At 35.2% G+C, this 20,513-nt stretch overlaps 1 protein-coding gene across 4 annotated transcripts in view; it reads left to right on the plus strand.

Moving 5' to 3' along the window:
• The window catches only part of DLGAP1 (DLG associated protein 1), a 972,556-nt gene that overhangs the window by 101,014 nt on the left and 851,029 nt on the right, over nt 1-20,513 (plus strand). For all 4 annotated transcript variants that reach the window (XM_054537679.2, XM_054537682.2, XM_054537681.2 and 1 more), the window contains exon 2: nt 9,138-9,300. The gene's annotated coding sequence lies outside the window, so the exon portion shown is untranslated. The remainder of the gene's footprint in view (nt 1-9,137; nt 9,301-20,513) is intronic.

Here is a 20,513-nt window from a genome sequence, read left to right on the forward strand (position 1 = left end):
GACAGAAAAGCTTTGGTGTGTGAGGGCTTGTATTTTAAATGCTACAAATTCCTGACTTACGATGGATCTTTTTAAGCAGAAGAGTTTGCTGAGCCAGGATTGTTGCCCAAATGCGGGCTTTCTTGCAGATGATAACTGTACTTGACTACAGCCTTTTGCCATGCAATTCTGCCCAGAAGACTTTTTGGGAGTGAGGACCATCTGTAATCCAGGTGGATGATTGTCATACTTACCGAGGGCTCCAGTGCTTAAACGTGCTCAGTGCTCCACAACTTACAAGCAGTTCCTCCTCCCACATTTACAAAAGTAATGGAGATTGCTTTTGTAATACAGAAAATCATTGGTAGAGAAGCATTAAGTCAAATAAGCATAAAGACTGAGACATTGCCATGAAATACTGGTCGTGAGCATGTGTTTTAAGGGCATAAGGCAAGAGTGAGTACAGAATTCTGCACTGTGGTTGTCTTGGGTGGGGAAATGTTAGCTTTTCTTAATTCAAACAGAAACGTTATGGAAAAGACAAGTTATCAAGTGTGGGTAAGTGGGTGAGAGATTGTTTGACGGCTAGAAGATGAAGGAAATTCAGGCATTAGGGGCTACTTTATATGACAAACAAATAAAGAGGACATTTATCTTTGTTTACAGAAAGCCACTTCATGTCCTATGTATACCTGTATCCCCCACAACAAGCAGAACAGTTACTTTCATTGAGCAGGTGCTAAGTAAATGTCATTAGCTTGATCGATAGGACATTAAGAAGGCAGAGGGTTGCCTTATCAAGCCATGGTTAGAGAAAGCAGTATTGATGAGAGTGCCACCTACAAACATATGAAGGGCAAGGTGCTGAGGAGAGGGAGAGATTTGAGAGCATTTTTCTCTGAAGGCTGGAGTTCTCAGCATCTATAATGAAACTGACCTATCATATTGCAGACAGAATCTAGAAGCCTGATATGATGCTTCTATTTTAGGTTGCATGAGACAATAAAGTAAGGGAAGAAAGAAAACTGGTAGGAGATAGAAAGGTGTGTCCTTGTTTTGATAAAGTTGGCAAATGCCTCTGAGTGATTCAAACAGGTGCCATTTCGAAAGTTTATGTGAGCTTTTCTAGAAATAGTACTGTGAATATTTTTCTTCCATGATGATCTTATTCTGTTGCACCTCATGGTTTTATTCCGGATTTGTAAATTAAGTGTGATAAGGCAATCCGTGAGGTAGGATGTTTATGGAAAAACTACATGTTGCTTTTAACAGAAAGAAAAAAACACATTTGAGTGTTTGAAATATACCTAAACAAGCTTCTTACTAGAGTAAGGTTATTAATTTTAAATCTTAGCATAGTGCAAACAAAACGTATAGAATAAAATAAATTTGAGCCTAGTATGTCTTTGATTAATGATTCAATTTGCAGCACCACATTTGTACAACAAATCTAAGCTATTCATGATGAAACTCATACTTTGATAACTGATACCTGACTAGCTATTCAGATTTATCTATGTTGGACAGGAATCAGAAGAAACTGAAGCAGAAATGCATGGTTTTAGATACTGATTTTTTGCAGTCTATTTTCACGTGCCATGGATTCAAAAATATTTTATTGTCCCATGTGTGTATGTATCTTTTAAATTAGAAACAGAAATTAAGTCACCTAAGAGACCCTTAGCTAGATTTCGAGTCAGAATAATCTAAGATCTTAGCATATGTACTAAAAATTTAAATTATTTATCTCAGAGCTACTAATAACTTACAAATATGACCCTAGAATAGATAAGTATAGCTATTTTTATAAATTCTTACAAACCAGAAAACTCCTCTTCCAAATATGTCGAGCTTAATTTTCTGCTCTGTGGAGCACAGCTAGTGAGGCAGCAAAGCCCAGTGACATTTTCCACAGTGTGAGTTGCCAACCACTAGAAGCCTGTGGCAGTGTTTTAATCTACAGCAAACACGCTAACAATTGGTTGAAGAAAGGATTATGTAATTCCACCTTGATATTCCTTTCTGTGGTGCTTACATCAGTGTCAAAGAATCATAAAGGCAGAACTGGGTGAGTGCTAAGGTAGAATTTCCTCAGTTATGAGCCAATTTAATCTTTGTGCTTTCTGGAGATTACTTTAGTCAATCTCTCCATTTTTACTAAACTCCTAAAGAAATGAATCTTCTTTGAGTGTGGCTATTTCAGTGTGTGCTGGGGCTCTCATTTCAGTGGTCATTATTTCTGCAGAGTAGTCTATATTAATTCCAAAGTCTCCTGGAGAGCATTAACTAGTAAAATAATAACATGCCTCTACCTAGATTCTAATAATGTTTTGGTAATTAGATCAAACCTACTATTTGAAAAATTGGTAATGGCAGAAGAAAGAGTTAAATTCCGAGGTCCTGGAAAACTTTATTGTATGAATAGAATAGAATAAAAGTCAAAAGAAGACCTCTACAATATAATGGACAAAAAATATATGTATGTTATGAAATTCTATTAAAGTTCTAGGGGAAATATGATTAATCCAAATTGTCCTACTGCAGCACCCCAGCTTTGTTCCCAGATCTGTAAATGACTTTACTTGGCAATATTGGTGAACAGAAGAGTCATAAATAAGTAAATTTTCTAGATAACTAGAACATATTCTCACTGCCAAACTTAATTTATTATTTTAAAATATTTGAATGTATATTTATTTCTCAGCCTTCTTTTAACAGAAGATGTTGATCATAATTTAATCTTTTTTTCCTTAAAGGTATTACCTTTTGTAACTTAAAAAAAATTTATATTGACATCTGACTACGTTCAAGACATGTATTAAAGGCCCTAATAGGGATCTTGAACATCTCACATTCTATTGGTAGAAACCAATACCTGTGTGACTAGTATTCACATTTCATATGTTAATTACAGATGTAGTTAAATTGTAATTATCTGTCTTCCCCAGTAGAATGTAAAATGCCCAAGGAAAGGGACTGTATATTACTTACTTGCTTAAAAGTGCTACTTGCAGGGAAAAACTCATGGATGGCAGCTGTTTAAGAGATTTCAAATTAATTAATGTTGGCTAATTTGGAATTACTACAGATGAAAAATTCTGGAAATTTTACAATTAAGAGAAAATTATATTTACTTTTAGTATTGAGGAAAATTGAAATGCATTGCTTTGCATTAGCACCTTTATATAGCTAGAGACATTTGATAGTTTAGGAAAATATAATATCTCATTTAAAATTTGTTTTTTCTTTAAAAACAATCAATTTTGGTACACATATGTTAAAAATATTTCGCTAAGATATCTCAGGGTGCTGAACTTTATTGTATCCAATAACTAATATTTCCCTCCATTTTTTAAGAAGAAATAAACACTTTGAACAGGTGGAATAATTAGCATTTATAGCAAAAACCAGTATATTTTCTTTTCTCATCATCGAAAGTGATAAACAGATATCTGAAGCATACATTTTCAGCAAAGGCATTGAAGAAGAAAACAATTCTGTTTCTCTTCTGCTGTTTTATGAAGAAGTGCAATCTCAGAAGTTAATACTTAATTTTAATTGCATCCTTTAGAAAGTTCTGTCTGATAAAATGGCACGTTTAAACTATGAAAACTGAGACAAAAGAATACATTCAATAAATATTTTTTCATAATTTTCCACTAATTAAAACCTACCTATGATAAAGTACCTGGATCTTAAGTGTACAGCTTGGTGAGTGTTATGGATTAATACACATGTGTAAGCCTGACAAATAGAAAGATACAGTGTATTATCATCCACCCAAAGGCCTTTCTGTTACTTGTCCTAGTTAATACCCCCAGAAGTACTCATTAGGATACATTTTTTCACTACAAATTCATGTTATCAGTTTTTTTAATTTCGTATAAATGGAATGACACACTATGCTCTATTTTGATTTTCTTCCTCCATATCATCTCTGTGGGGATGATCCATGTCATATAATTTATAATAACAGTTTGATCTGCTTTGCTGATGTAGAACAGTAAATTTTGTAAATATACCGTAGGTTTTTTTCATTTTTATTCTTTTACCTTTACCCTTTGACTAACATCTCCCCTTTCTCCTATCCCCCAGATCCTTGTAGCCACCATTCTACCCTCTGTTCCTATGAGTTTGTGCCACAAATGTCATTTTTCTGTATTAAGATCCAATCCAGGATCACAGACTGCATTTACTTGTTATGTCTCTTTACTCTCTTTTGATTTGGGGTACTTCTTAGACTTTCCTAATCTTTTATGACTTTGACAATTTTGAAGAGTGCTGGCCAGTCATTTTGGAGAATGTCCTTCAATTCTGGTTTGTCTGATGATTGTTCATGATTAAATTCAGGTTTTAAAAATTTTTGCATGAATCCTGAAGAGGCTACACTGTGACCTTCCCAGTGTGTCATATCAGGAGTTACATGATGTCAACACGTCTCATTCCTGGTGATGTTAATTTTGATGACTTGACTGAGGTGGAGTCTGTCAGTTTTCTCCACTATAAATTTATATTTTTTCCCTTGTAGCTAATAAGGATCTCACAGTGAGAGAGTTTGAGACTATGCCAATGTCCTATTTTCTCATAAACTTTTGCCCACAAATTTTAGCTTCCATCAATGATTCTTACCACTGTGTTTGTGAGATGATTATTTTCTATATCCATCATTCCTTTTGTATTTTCAATTTGAATTTCATTCTAAGGATTTTGTCCTTACCTATTAATTCAATTACTTATTGGTGGTATGGACTCAAGGATCTTTATTTTATTCCATGACATAAACTTCATTATTATCATGATTTAGTTTGTTGCTCTCATTCTAGAATTGGCCATTGGGGGCTCCTTCAGGGTGACTCTGATGCCATGAAATTTTGAGCACATGCTTACTGTAGCACTACAAGATCTTGCAGGCTCATCTTGCTCCATTTCCTCATCTCGCTAATATCTACCCATTCCCAAAATCAACCTGTCTGTGAAGGTTATTTGGCTCTTTTTCTTAGCGAAAGGTATTTGGAAAACAAAATCTGAGTGCTAGATGTGCTCATTGCTCTTCTGCCATTGCTTCTAGGTCACCTGACAGAGCTAGGAAATATGTGTACATATACATCCACATATGTGCACACATCTCTACTTTATGTCAGTTTATACACACACACACACACACATTCCTGAGTTCATCCTGAGGCACCTGATTCCAGTCCAGCATCACAGGGTTCATTCTAGCCAAATCCCTTCCATTACTTGTAACTCCTCTTTTTTTTTTTTTTTCTTTTATGATTATGATTATGATTATTATTATTATTATTATTATACTTTAGGTTTTATGGTACATGTGCCCAATGTGCAGGTAAGTTACATATGTATACATGTGCCATGCTGGTGCGCTGCACCCACCAACTCGTCATCTAGCATTAGGTATATCTCCCAATGCTATCCCTCCCCGCTCCCCCCAACCCACAACAGTCCCCGAAGTGTGATGTTCCCCTTCCTGTGTCCATGTGTTCTCATTGTTCAATTCCCACCTATGAGTGAGAATATGTGGTGTTTGGTTTTTTGTTCTTGCGATAGTTTACTGAGAATGATGATTTCCAATTTCATCCATGTCCCTACAAAGGACATGAACTCATCATTTTTTATGGCTGCACAGTATTCCATGGTGTATATGTGCCACATTTTCTTAATCCAGTCTATCATTGTTGGACATTTGGGTTGGTTCCAAGTCTTTGCTATTGTGAATAATGCGGCAATAAACATACGTGTGCATGTGTCTTTATAGCAGCATGATTTATAGTCCTTTGGGTATATACCCAGTAATGGGATGGCTGGGTCAAATGGAATTTCTAGTTCTAGATCCCTGAGGAATCGCCACACTGACTTCCACAAGGGTTGAACTAGTTTACAGTCCCACCAACAGTGTCAAAGTGTTCCTATTTCTCCACATCCTCTCCAGCACCTGTTGTTTCCTGACTTTTTAATGATTGCCATTCTAACTGGTGTGAGATGGTATCTCATTGTGGTTTTGATTTGCATTTCTCTGATGGCCAGTGATGGTGAGCATTTTTTCATGTGTTTTTTGGCTGCATAAATGTCTTCTTTTGAGAAGTGTCTGTTCATGTCCTTCGCCCACTTTTTGATGGGGTTGTTTTTTTTTTCTTGTAAATTTGTTGGAGTTCATTGTAGATTCTGGATATTAGCCCTTTGTCAGATGAGTAGGTTGCGAAAATTTTCTCCCATTTTGTAGGTTGCCTGTTCACTCTGATGGTAGTTTCCTTTGCTGTGCAGAAGCTCTTTAGTTTTATTAGATCCCATTTGTCAATTTTGGCTTTTGTTGCCATTGCTTTTGGTGTTTTAGACATGAAGTCCTTGCCCATGCTCATGGGTAGGAAGAATCAATATCATGAAAATGGCCATCCTTCCCAAGGTAATTTACAGATTCAATGCCATCCCCATCAAGCTACCAATGACTTTCTTCACAGAATTGGAAAAAACTACTTTAAAGTTCATATGGAACCAAAAAAGAGCCCGCATCGCCAAGTCAATCCTAAGCCAAAAGGACAAAGCTGGAGGCATCACGCTACCTGACTTCAAACTATACTACAAGGCTACAGTAACCAAAACAGCATGGTACTGGTACCAAAACAGAGATATAGATCAATGGAACAGAACAGAGCCCTCAGAAATAATGCCACATATCTACAACCATCTGATCTTTGACAAACCTGAGAAAAACAAGAAATGGGGAAAGGATTCCCTATTTAATAAATGGTGCTGGGAAAACTGGCTAGCCATATGGAGAAAGCTGAAACTGGATCCCTTCCTTACATCTTATACAAAAATCAATTCAAGATGGATTAAAGACTTAAATGTTAGACCTAAAACCATGTAACTACTCTTTTTAACATTGAGAAACTTCACTTGCAGTATCCTCTTTTTAACATTGAGAAACTTCACTCTCAGTATCATCAATTTATTTAATTATTTGCTTAATCTTCATATACACACAATGTAGTCTCACAGTCGCAATTTCATACCACTCTGAAAAACAAACCTTTAACCCGGAGTACAATATGTGTGGATACTTTTCCTTGTCTTTGGGCTTGGAGTAAGCGATCAAAACACTGTTTTCTTAAAGTTATTTAACTTAGTTCTATTCTTTCCCATCCCCTTCACTGTGGTTATTTATTTATAATGCAATGTACATGAAGGGTTAATATCTTAATTTATGAATATTAATTTCATATTCTGTTGCCTTACTAAATTGTTTTATGATTTGGGAATTAACAATATTAATTATTATTGATTCTTAAGTGTTTTTCAGGTATCATATCATCTATAAGTAGGGATACTTTTACCTCTTCTCTACCAATTCTAATATCTTTTATAGATTTGTTTTGTCTAATTGCATTTTTTAACACTTTCAGTAAAATAATAAATAATAATGGAGATAACTGGTATCTTCCCCTTGTTCCTGATGTGAATAGGAATGCTTCTAGTGTTGTCCAATTAAGATACTGATTTTAGCATTGAGAAATATATATTTTTAATATGTTAAAAATCACATTCAATTTCCTGAATATTCTTATAATGAGTGAATGTTGAATTTCATTAAGGCCTTTCAGCATATATGGAAAAATCGTATTGCATATGATAATAATAGATTTCCTAGTAGGAACCAAACTTGAATTTCTATAATAAATCCCACTCAGTTGTATTCATTATTTTCTTAATATGATGTATAAGACTATGCTCGCCAAAATTTTAGTACTTTTGTATTGATATTCGTGGACAATATAGGTCTATAGATTTATTTTCTTTTGAACAAAGTTTTTTAGGTTTACGTATCAACGTTATTCTGGCTCAGTAAAAGGAAACATTGTCTCTTTCATTTCCAACATTTTGCAGCAATTTGTAGAGTACTGAGATTATTTGATCTTCAAATGTTTTGTAGATTTTTACCATGACACTATCTGGGCCTGGTTGCTTTTTATGATACTCATCCTTAATAATGTTCTCTATTTCTTGTATGGAAATTGATCTCTTTAAACTTTCTCCATTAATAGAGTCAATTTTAGTATACGTGATTCCCTGGAAAATTGTCTCTTTTATCTAAATTTTCAAACTTGTATACATAGATATCTGTAGTCACTTATGCTACTTATTTCATTTTATCTTTTTTCAATAGCTAATTCTTCATGTTATTTCTTATTTTGTGTAGTTTTACCTTCTGTCTTTTGTTTTCTGATCAAGGTTACCAATGGTTTGTTTATTTTGTTAGAGTTTTTAAAAACTGAGGGTATTTATTTATAGAGTTACTGTTTTCTGATTCTCTGAGCATTAATTTTTACTTTAATCTTTATTATTTCCTCCTATATGCAATTATTTAGTTATTTAGCTAGAAATGTATTTTATTTTAATTCTTTCATTTCTCCTGACAAAAGCACTTAAATGATATACAGAAATAATGCGATGCTATTGTATCACAAACGATGGTTTTGTGAAAATTAGCCAACTGACTCTAAACTTTACTATATTCTCCTCAAATGTGAAAAAGGCCAGAAGATCAGACAGACATGTCTTAAGTTCCAAATCCACTGTTTCCTTGTTGTCTGACTTCAGCAAATATCTAATTCCCCGATTATCAGTTTCCTAATTTGTAAAACAGAAATGATAACATCTCATCTGAAGATTAAGTGAGATAATTTCTGGAAAACACCAACTCAGTGCTTAATATTGTGTATTCCATAAATGGGCCCTCTCTCTATCTTTCTGAGTTAGGGATAAAATAACTACTCTTTATTGAGCATTGTTAGAAGCATTTTGTTAGTAATACCTTATTTCTTTTTTTCACAGTCTTCTGCAGAGCATGTGCATAGCTTGCCCTTAAATATGCGTGGGTCCAAATTTTGACATGAATTCCATCCATCTGACTTGGAGCTCATGCTCTTTAAAAAAAAATCTGATGTACTTTTATTTACTTATTTTAATTGACAAATAAAGTTCACATTCTTGATGACTAAGCTAGCCTGCCTTTGAACTGTAAGTTAAAAGATTAAGACTGCTATTCATAAGGTTTAACATGTATGAGTAATATTGCAAAAGTAATCATGAAGCTCCATTAACAGACTTGTCTTCCTTCTTTGTCCCCTTCTGCATTTCAGCACATCGTGAGTGGTGCTCTTGAGTTCCTTCAAGTGATTACTACTTAGATCTTCCCCTGGGACACCTTCTTGAAAGGACCAGCGTGCATCCACTTTGCTTAGATATAATCCCAGATTAGTGGAGGTGTTGCCAAGCAGACTTCACTTGTCTCACTAACACTGGGTAAGAGTTTGAAAACTATATTTACTGTTTGCAGATGATATTTGATGTCATGACCTGATCTGAAATATTTCCGCTTTCTTGTAAATTGGAAAGCTATATTAACTAACTAGACACATAGCAGAAGGGAAAAAGTAGGCTAGCACAAAAAGGCAGTGAACATCGATTGAGGTGTTTATGATTAGCTAAGCATATGCTGATGTATTTGAAGATATTTTTCATACTTATGTGAAGTAGAAGGAGCTAACATTTAGTGCAAGTGGAATTTCATGACAAGCATTCTTATTTTTGAGTATAACTGAAATACAGTTGTGTGAAACCTATAATTGCTACAATTTGTGTTGTTTCTGCCACTGTAAAACCAATACCTATAAAATGGAGATGCTAACTCCTTTAAACTGGTTATGATAAAAGTGTGCCTATTGTGATTATCTATATGCAAATCCTTCCCTAACTGTGGGGTCCCCTTACATGTACTGCTAGTGCATATAAGTTTACTTCCATGTATCTTTTCCTCAAACTTAAAAGTCTTCCGTTCTAAGATATTACATTGCCAGTTTTACTCTAGTCAGGATTATTATCAAAACAGAATTGCAGCTGAGAAAAGACAATAGAGTTGAATGGAACGGCAGAATAGGAATAATTAGTGTAGGGAATCCTTGGGAGAGATTAAAAAAAAAGGGGGAGCTATGAGACTAAGAAGACTTTGTCTTAGAAGTGCATTCCAGTGACTTCTATGAGAGCAGAAGCTAAGGGATGTAAATTGGTGCTTGGGCCATGACACGGACTTATCTTGGGTGGACAGATTTTGAGAAATAAAGGTCATCCAAAGGTTTTCCCTCTCAAGCACACAGGTTATACTGCATCTCAAAGCCCTGAGATTCAAGAATGAGTCAGTATCTCTGAGACATAAATCAGAGAGATATTGAATATTAACATGGAGGACTAGGTCTCTTGAAATGCACATTTATCTAAAATGCGTAACAACTTTTGCAGTGTTTTATGTCCTGTGTAGGAAAAAGGTATCTCAAAAATGTCCTAGTGAACAAGGCTTGATAAATGAAAACTGGGAAGATTGAAGGTGTATAAATGCCCCGGGTCATAACACGATGGCTGAGAACGTGGGCTCTGGGGACAGATTGGTTTCTCTGGTCTGAATCCTGACTCTGCCACCTTTTGGCCATGACTCTTGGGGTAGTTGGGAAAATTAGATGTCTAATTTAAAGAGTGCTTAATACCAGACCTGGCACATAATATGTGTTCAATAAATAGGTATTTTATGTTAAGTGGTTGTACAAATATTTTAAAAGCTTTGTAGCCTCACCAGTGACCTTGACCTTAATACTTTTCTCTATTTTCTCTATGAGGACTTAAGTTTCTCATCTGTAAACTCTTCTACTATGTTGAATTTTCGTTAATCTCACATAGCAAATTATAGTTGAGATGACATTACTATTATTTGCAAGAGTGGATTTTTTGTTTTTAAGTCTGGCATGTTATATTTCTGAAAATAGTTGATATTTTAAATTTTATCATCTCAAATCTGCCACTTTCTAGCATCACGATATTGGTCAAATTACCTAACTTTTCTCAATCTCTTCATCTTTGAAATGGGAACAATAGAGTATCTGTCAGAATCATTGTGGAGATTAAATAATATAACGCATAGTGCATGACAAAAAGTACCCAATACATGTTAGCTACTACTATCACTATCGCTACTGTCATCATTATAATTCTTCTTAAATGCATTCTTTTTTCTTATTATACTTTAAGTTTTAGGGTACATGTGCACAATGTGCAGGTTAGTTACACATGTACACATGTGCCATGCTGGTGCGCTGCACCCATTAACTCGTCATTTCGCATTAGGTATATCTCCCAATGCTATCCCTCCCCCCTCCCCCCACCCCACAACAGTCCCCAGGGTGTGATGTTCCCCTTCCTGTGTCCATGTGTTCAATTCCCACCTATGAGTGGAGAACATGCAGTGGTTTTTTGTTCTTGCGATAGTTTACTGAGAATGATGATTTCCAGTTTCATCCATGTCCCTACAGAGGACATGAACTCATCATTTTTTTTGGCTGCATAGTATTCCATGGTGTATATGTGCCACATTTTCTTAATCCAGTCTATCATTGTTGGACATTTGGGTTGGTTCCAAGTCTTTGCTATTGTGAATAATGCCGCAATAAACATACGTGTGCATGTGTCTTTATAGCAGCATGATTTATAGTCCTTTGGGTATATACCCAGTAATGGGATGGCTGGGTCAAATGGAATTTCTAGTTCTAGATCCCTGAGGAATCGCCACACTGACTTCCACAAGGGTTGAACTAGTTTACAGTCCCACCAACAGTGTCAAAGTGTTCCTATTTCTCCACATCCTCTCCAGCACCTGTTGTTTCCTGACTTTTTAATGATTGCCATTCTAACTGGTGTGAGATGGTACCTCATTGTGGTTTTGATTTGCATTTCTCTGATGGCCAGCGATGATGAGCATTTTTTCATGTGTCTTTTGGCTGCAAAAACGTCTTGTTTTGAGAAGTGTCTGTTTATATCCTTCGCTCACTTTTTGAAATTTGTTTGAGATCATTGTAGATTCTGGATATTAGCCCTTTGTCAGATGAGTAGGTTGCAAAAATTTTCTCCCATTCTGTAGGTTGCCTGTTCACTCTGATGGTAGTTTCTTTTGCTGTGCAGAAGCTCTTTAGTTTAATTAGATCCCATTTGTTAATTATGGCTTTTGTTGCCATTGCTTTTGGTGTTTTAGACATGAAGTCCTTGCCCATGCCTATGTCCTGAATGGTAATGCCTAGGTTTTCTTCTAGGGTTTTTATGGTTTTAGGTCTAACGTTTAAGTCTTTAATCCATCTTGAATTAATTTTTATATAAGTTGTAAGGAAGGGATCCAGTTTCAGCTTTCTCCATATGGCTAGCCAGTTTTCCCAGCACCATTTATTAAATAGGGAATGCTTTCCCCATTGCTTGTTTTTCTCAGGTTTGTCAAAGATCAGATAGTTGTAGATATGCGGCGTTATTTCTGAGGGCTCTGTTCTGTTCCATTGATCTATATCTCTGTTTTGGTACCAGTACCATGCTGTTTTGGTTACTGTAGCCTTGTAGTATAGTTTGAAGTCAGGTAGCGTGATGCCTCCAGCTTTGTTCTTTTGGCTTAGGATTGACTTGGTGATGTGGGCTCTTTTTTGGTTCCATATGAACTTTAAAGTATTTTTTTCCAATTCTGTGAAGAAAGTCATTGGTAGCTTGATGGGGATGGCATTGAATCTGTAAATTACCTTGGGCAGTATGGCCATTTTCACGATATTGATTCTTCCTACCCATGAGCATGGAATGTTCTTCCATTTCTTTGTATCCTCTTTTATTTCATTGAGCAGTGGTTTGCAGTTCTCCTTGAAGAGGTCCTTCACGTCCCTTGTAAGTTGGATTCCTAGGTATTTTATTCTCTTTGAAGCAATTGTGAATGGGAGTTCACTCATGATTTGGCTCTCTGTTTGTCTGTTGTTGGTGTATAAGAATGCTTGTGATTTTTGTACATTGATTTTGTATCCTGAGACTTTGCTGAAGTTGCTTATCAGCTTAAGGAGATTTTGGGCTGAGACAATGGGGTTTTCTAGATATACAATCATGTCATCTGCAAACAGGGACAATTTGACTTCCTCTTTTCCTAATTGAATACCCTTTATTTCCTTCTCCTGCCTTATTGCCCTGGCCAGAACTTCCAACACTATGTTGAATAGGAGTGGTGAGAGAGGGCATCCCTGTCTTGTGCCAGTTTTCAAAGGGAATGCTTCCAGTTTTTGCCCATTCAGTATGATATTGGCTGTGGGTTTGTCATAGATAGCTCTTATTATTTTGAGATATGTCCCATCAATACCTAATTTATTGAGAGTTTTTAGCATGAAGCGTTGTTGAATTTTGTCAAAGGCCTTTTCTGCATCTATTGAGATAATTGTGTGGTTTTTGTCTTTGGTTCTGTTTATATGCTGGATTACATTTATTGATTTGCGTATATTGAACCAGCCTTACATCCCAGGGATGAAGCCCACTTGATCGTGGTGGATAAGCTTTTTGATGTGCTGCTGGATGCATTCTTAACTACCTCTGGTATGATTGCTGATGTTGTCTGTCTTTAAATTGTGGAATTTGAAACAGGACACTTTATAGAATTTTAAATAAAATATTTATATATTCAAAATCTCAGGACACCTTTTCACTTTTGAAACCACAATTCATCATCATCTATACCCTTGTAATACAGTTTATTTAGCTTAAGCACAAATCTCATGTCAGGAAGTTACTAAATTATCTCCAAGGACAACTTCTTTTATGAGCTTCCCAGGCTTGATCCTTTCCAGAGGAGATTATACAACTTCCATTTTAATTTAAAATAAATTTTAACTTATAAAGGGAAGTAACTTAAAAAAATTTATTATACTTTAAGTTCTGGGATACATGTGCAGAAAGTGCAGGTTTGTTACATAGGTATACATGTGCCGTGGTGGTTTGCTGCACCCATCAACCCATCATCTACATTAGGTATTTCTCCTAATGCTATCCCTCCCCTAGCCCCTGACCCCCCAACCGGCCCCAGTGTGTGATGTTCCCCTCCTAAAAAGGGAAGTAACATTTTAATTTGGAAAGGAAAGTAACATTTATTTAGTGCTCACCATATGCCAAACTTTATACTTTGATGATTCTTAGTATCACAATTTGGCTGGGTTACCCTTATTTATAACTTTAAACTGCTGACCCAACCTAATAAATCTTACAATTTATAAAATAAATATTAAGTAATAGGGATACTACCACTATCCACAACTCACTCTGTATAACTTGTCTGGATTTGTACTCAGGCTTATCTCCATGGTTCTGCATGCTTAGAACCTAGTTCCATAATCCAAACTTTTTTTTTTTTTTTTTTGAGACGGAGTCTCGCTCTGTTGCCCAGGCTGGAGTGCAGTGGCGTGATCTTGGCTCACTGCAAGCTCCACCTCCTGGGTTCACGCCATTCTCCTGCCTCAGCCTCCCGAGTAGCTGGGACTACAGGCACCCGCCACCACGCCGGGCTAATTTTTTGTATTTTTAGTAGAGACGGAGTTTCACCGTGTTAGCCAGGATGGTCTCGATCTCCTGAGCCAGCCTCCCAAAGTGCTGGGATTACAGGCGTAAGCCACCGCGCCCGGCCCCATAATCCAAACTTAATGTTCAACTGTGATTTAGATTATATTTATCCCAGTACAATCCTGAATCTGAAATAATCCGTGAGCTTTAGGAAGCAAAAATTTTGGCTCCATCTCTCATATTCAGATCTGATATTGTTTATGCAAAGCTATTTACTAGGGTTGATAATAATGTTCTCTATGAATTGTTGTAAACAATTAAATCAAAAAATTTGTAAAGATTTTCTGTCTATTAAATATTCTTCATTTTGGGGGGTTTATTTCCAGTGTCTTTTTAAATAACTTAATTGTATAAGCAAGCAGGTATAAGAATGATATGTCAAATCTTTCAACATACATCTAGAGATTTGTGGCAAATGTAGTATTAACCAAAACCAAAACAAATACATTTTCAATAGAGCTAATTTATCTCTTTATGTAATCTCAGCCTAAGCCAGATTCTTGGAAAGAATGAAGTAATTAAATTATTTCATCAAAGCATTTACAAGTAAATGCACCATATGGTCTTTCAAAGTGGGCAATGAAGTAACATTAGACCATTTGATCAAAGTTAGAAATGGCTCTTATTTAAAAGAAAGCAAAGTTTTAAAACCATTTAGTCTTAGTAGTCCAAGATATTTCCTTTCCAAATTTGAAAATGTAAGATATTTGGGATTGTTTATCCATTTAACATATTCTATTTATATTTGTAAGTATAATATTTTATAGTTCAAAAATACAAATAACATCTAATATAAAAAATCCTTGCCTACCATTAAAATGCAAGCAGAATCAAGTTCAGGGGCTCTGTTGTAGGTGATCCCAGTGTTACCATTTCTAGAAACACCCTACTGCCAAACTGGGTGTCAGAAGAGACTACCACTTTGAGTCTGTTGCATATTGCCAGGTATTGAATCTTGTGTCTTTTAAAATTCTATGGACTTGGGAAGGGAAGTAACATTTATTTAGTGCTCACCACATGCCAAGGACTTTATCTGCTCAGAAATTCTGAAGATGATGTTGTGTGGCAGGTTCAGCTATTCATTTTTACTTGTGGATAAAATGAGATTCAAGGAATTCAGTAATTTGCTCAAAGTCACACCACCAAGAGATGCAGAGAGAGAGAGAGAGAGAGAGAGAGAGAGAGAGCAGCTTAATTCACATCAGTTTAATTTCAAAGCTATCTTTCATCATTTTATCATGCTTTTCACTTCACTATTCTTTCAAAGACTCTTTGAGAACAAAAAATTCTTCCAAGTAAGAGCTAAAATGAAACCCTCTTATGTTTGATGTCTGACAAAAAATATGCAGTATCCAGTATATCAAATACTATTTAAAAAAATTCTAGATTATTATTCCTATTTCTTGATAGTCTGTAAGGACTGCTTTTCTTGTTTCTTGGAAAAGGCAGGTGTAGGGTGGGGATAGGTTTGTAGAAGCGGGAGACATAAAAGAAACACCAAATGTCTGAGTATACTCTTAGTGTACCCCAGGGTAGCTCCTGGGAAGAAATATTCTATCACTTCTCCACTACTCTGAAAGAAATTAAGTATTTGATATTGATATTAGTGGTTAATGAAAATTTAAAGTCCACTGAAACATTATGTCGTTTCATTAGATCATTACCTAGTCATTTTGGTATTGATTACTATGGTGTTCATTGATAATCCAATTGTCTTGTTTTATTAATTTGTTAAGAGGTGTTAGGAAGGCTTCAGAGACAAAAATTTCTTAGTACATAAGTGATTTTTGTTTTCTAAAGTACATGATGTATTATTAGTACCTAATATTTCTACTGAATCCTGTTTTTGCTTCATAAGAAAATAGATACTTTCCCCTCTTCTTCAGATTTTTCTTTATATATATATATATATGTATATATATATTCCTCTATTCTTAAAGCAGATAGATAAAATAGCCATAATTCATAGTTCTTAGTGTGAATTGACAGGAAAGACTATGGAATTTCACTCAGGTCTAGTATTAAGTAGATTACATTTGTGAGATACTTAAGGGCTCCTTAACTCTTAAATAATATCAAAACTAGCATTATTTCATATGTAATCTCTTATTTAAGTTTCTTTGTATAACATAATTGCAAAGATTATGGTCTCGTAAATTTTCCTTATATAATTTTTGTAAAAGTCTATTATTTAGTAATAGAAGTAGTTTTAGTGCATTTCTTGGCAAATTTACTCAGAGAGAGCTGCTTAGGTGTGTCGAAACCTGAAAGTGAACATTCATCATGTTGAAGCAGGGATGATTGTCAAGCAAAGAAGACTAAAGTGGATGCACAAATATCTTCCATATTCTTATATTCACCCTAAAACTAAATCTGTTTGTGAGAGAGAAAGGGTGCTGGACTTAAGGGCAGAGAACCAAGTTACTAACTGTGATTTTAGGCAACTCAATTTCTTGGTCTCTTCAACTATAGTTTTTTGGGGTTTTTTTTTTTCTTAATAACAACAACTTACTGGGCTGTTGTGGACTTTAAATGAGATAGTGTTTGTGGAAGTGTTTTTGAATGTTAAGTCTGTATAAAAATAATGCAAGTGAATGTTGCTGTTACTAAGGGTGTACAGCAATCCCCTTATCCATGCTTCCATTTTCCATGATTTCAGTTACCCATGGTAAACTGCAGTCTGAAAATATGAAATGGAAAATTCCAGAAATAAATCCTAAGTTTTAAATTGCATGCTGTTTTGAGTAGCGTGATGAAATCTCACTCTGTCCTGCTTTGTCCTTCTGGGATGTGAATCATCCTCACATGTAGCATCTTCACAGGGTCTACACTCCCCACCCATTAGTCTGTCAGTAGCCATCTCGGTTATCATACCAACTATCAAGACACCATGGTGCTTGTGTTCATATAACCCTTATTTTATAATATGTCACTAATAATATTCAACTGATAACTTAATTATCAGTTATTGTTGTTAATATCTTATTGTACCTATTTTATAAATTAAACTTTACTAAAAGTATGTATGCATAGGAAAAACATTGTGTATATAGGGTTTAGTACTATACGTGGTTTCAGGCATCAGCTGGGGGTCTTGGAAGATATCCCCCATTGATAAGAGAAGACCGATGTAACATAAAACTTTGTTATAAGAGAGTTAAGGGTTTAAATGTATAAGTCTAAAATCTTGTAATTTAAAGAATTCCAAACTTAAGCATCTTCAGTAGACTTCACATTGTATTTGTTATATCCTATGTCAAAGCATAATGTCTTCTTTCAATTTTTGTGTAAGAATTTGTGCTTTTTCATTGGCAGGACTTGTATATTCAGGGTAAATGATAAGTATTGACATTCAATATTGTATTTTTGTTAAATATTAAATCCATCTTGGATAACTGAGTCTGGAAGATTCAGAGTTCCTTGGCATTGGTTTCAGAGAAATTTTAAGTAAGGACTAATAGAATCTATAATTTTAGGGGTTCTGATGAGGTCAATTAAAATTATGAATATTTCATAATATAATTGGAAACTGGAGTGAGCTCATTATTGTGTGATCAGAAAATACAAATAATTGATAAGTAGCATCAGTTTGTCTGTATAGACTGTATTTTTTACATTTAATTTAATTCTATTTTATGTTATTCTAAGTTCCAGGATACATGTGCAGGATGTGCAGGTTAGTTGAATAGGAAAACATGTGCATGGTGGTTTGCTGCACAGATCAGCACCTTACCTAGGTATTAAGACTTGCATGCATTAACTATTTGTCTTGATGCTCTCCCTCTGGCTGCCTTCTCAACACACATCTAACAGTGTGTGTTATTCCCCTCCCTGTGTCCATGTGTTCTCATTGTTCAGCTCCCACTTATAAGCAAGAATATGCAGTGTTTGGTTTTCTGATGAACTGTATTTTTTGACACCAGCAGAAAGTTTTTACATATAGATGAAAACTTGGTCCTGACTTGACTCAGTAGACTGAAAGAGTCAATAAGTCATGGGAATGGAGTCAAAACCCAGTTTTGTGTGCGTCTAAAGTCAGGGCCCTTTAGCTCTTAACTAACCTTCCGCATACATATTCTAAATGAAATCATTGATCTGCAGTGTGTTAAATGACTATTTTGTCCCCATCAGTTGGACACAGTCTCAGAGCTATATAAATTCTAAAGCACTTATATAATAAGTTATTTTCAAGGAAATTTTTAATATATGAGCAAATAACGTATTTTTGAAGGTCCACTATAATGATAGGCCATTTACATCAAATAAATGACTCTTTTAATGTCCTGATCAGTGCCTTGGTGACCTATGAAATTATTCATAGATGATCACATAGGGGAAATAGTTTATTTGCATAATGGAATCTGCAATTATACTTCTCAATCTGTGTGTAAAGAAACAAGCAGCTCCTTGCTGTAAATTTATTTAATGTCTTATTCATTCACCATCTGTCATATTTATCATCTTGCCATACAAAGAATGTACACTCCTCTGTTTACCTTTTCATCGTGAACTAGAGAGAACTGTCTGTAATCTGTTCATCTTGGTATACTTTCTCTGAGCCACAGTTCCTGATAAATAATAGGCACTCAGTAAATATTTAGGAAATGAATGCCTGAAGGATCAATATGATCAGGTACATGCCCAGGGTCATTTAACAAACCTGTGTTACAATGGATAATAAAAGGCCTTTTAAAATTTCCCAACTATTGACACTTGGTATGATTGATTTATTTACTCCAGAAGTATTACTGGATATGTACTATGTACTCAGTGCCTTTCTGGATTTTGGAAATATCTCAATAAACAAAACTGACAACAATTTTCTACTTCTAGGGATCTTACATTCCAGCTGATAAAACTGGCCAAACTTTTAAATCCTTTAAAAATAAAAATGTAATTTCTTTCCAAGAAATTATTTGTAATCATGATTTGAAAATGGATTGCCTTGACAATGGAAAATAGATGTACAGTTTCACAAAATACTCAAAGATCTACAAACTGAGACTGATTGGAATTTTTTAATGGATGCTAAAATTAGTGGTAAGATTAGTTTCTACTCAACATCCATTATTATCTTAAATACAGCAGAGAGATAAAAACTATGATTCACTCTGTTTTAAAATATGTGGTGTTTCAAATGCCACTGATAATTTTTTAAAAGCGAAACAGAAGTGAAGGGAAATGTTGAGACAATATGGAAAAAAAATGACCCCTGACAAAGACTTATGTGGAAAGAACATTGTAAAATACACCACTGAAATAGCTGAAATTTCATTTCAGCTGTGAAAGTATGAAATAAAAAAACTAAAATGGCTCCAGTATAAGACTAGCAGTTTGATTAAAATATTCCAATACTGCCAGTAATATTCTCAGTGATGTTTATGAGAAAATTATGACTTTATATATGTATCTGTGTATTTTTTTGATTTGGGCTGGTTAATTATTTTTCTTATTCATCGGAATTGACAATTGGCTCCCGACACACAACTCTTGAGGAGATTTGTATGATTTTTATAGAATACTAGAGCTAAAATATTTCTCTCTAAAATGTCATACATTTGTAAATTGTTCTTACGATCTTTTTAAGGATATGAACTATAATTGTTTTAAAAAGCCATCTCTTTGTCGGACACAGTGGCTCACACCTGTAATCCCAGCACTTTGAAAGGCTGAGGCAGGTGAATCATTTAAGATCAGTTCCAGACCAGCCTAAGCAGCATGGCGACCTCGTCGCTACAAAAAGTAGGAAAAATTAGCCGAGCATGGTGGCATGCACCTGTAGTCCCAGCTACTCTGGAAGCTGAGGTGGGAGGATCACCTGAACCTGGGAGACAGAGGTTACAGTGAGCCAAGATTGCGCCACTGTACTCCAACTTGGGTGACAAAGTGAGACCCCATCTCAAAAAAAAAAAAAAAAAAAAAGCCAACTCTTGGCCTATCAATGTATCAACTGACCTACACTACTTTTGCTCTTTTTTTTTTTTCTTTTTTCTTTTTTTTAAGACAGAGTCACACTCTGTTGCCCAGGCTGGAGTGCAGTAGCACAGTCTCGGCTCACTGCAAGCTCCGCC

Source organism: Pongo abelii, chromosome 17 (assembly GCF_028885655.2).
Source record: "Pongo abelii isolate AG06213 chromosome 17, NHGRI_mPonAbe1-v2.0_pri, whole genome shotgun sequence".
Classification (NCBI taxonomy): domain Eukaryota; kingdom Metazoa; phylum Chordata; class Mammalia; order Primates; family Hominidae; genus Pongo; species Pongo abelii.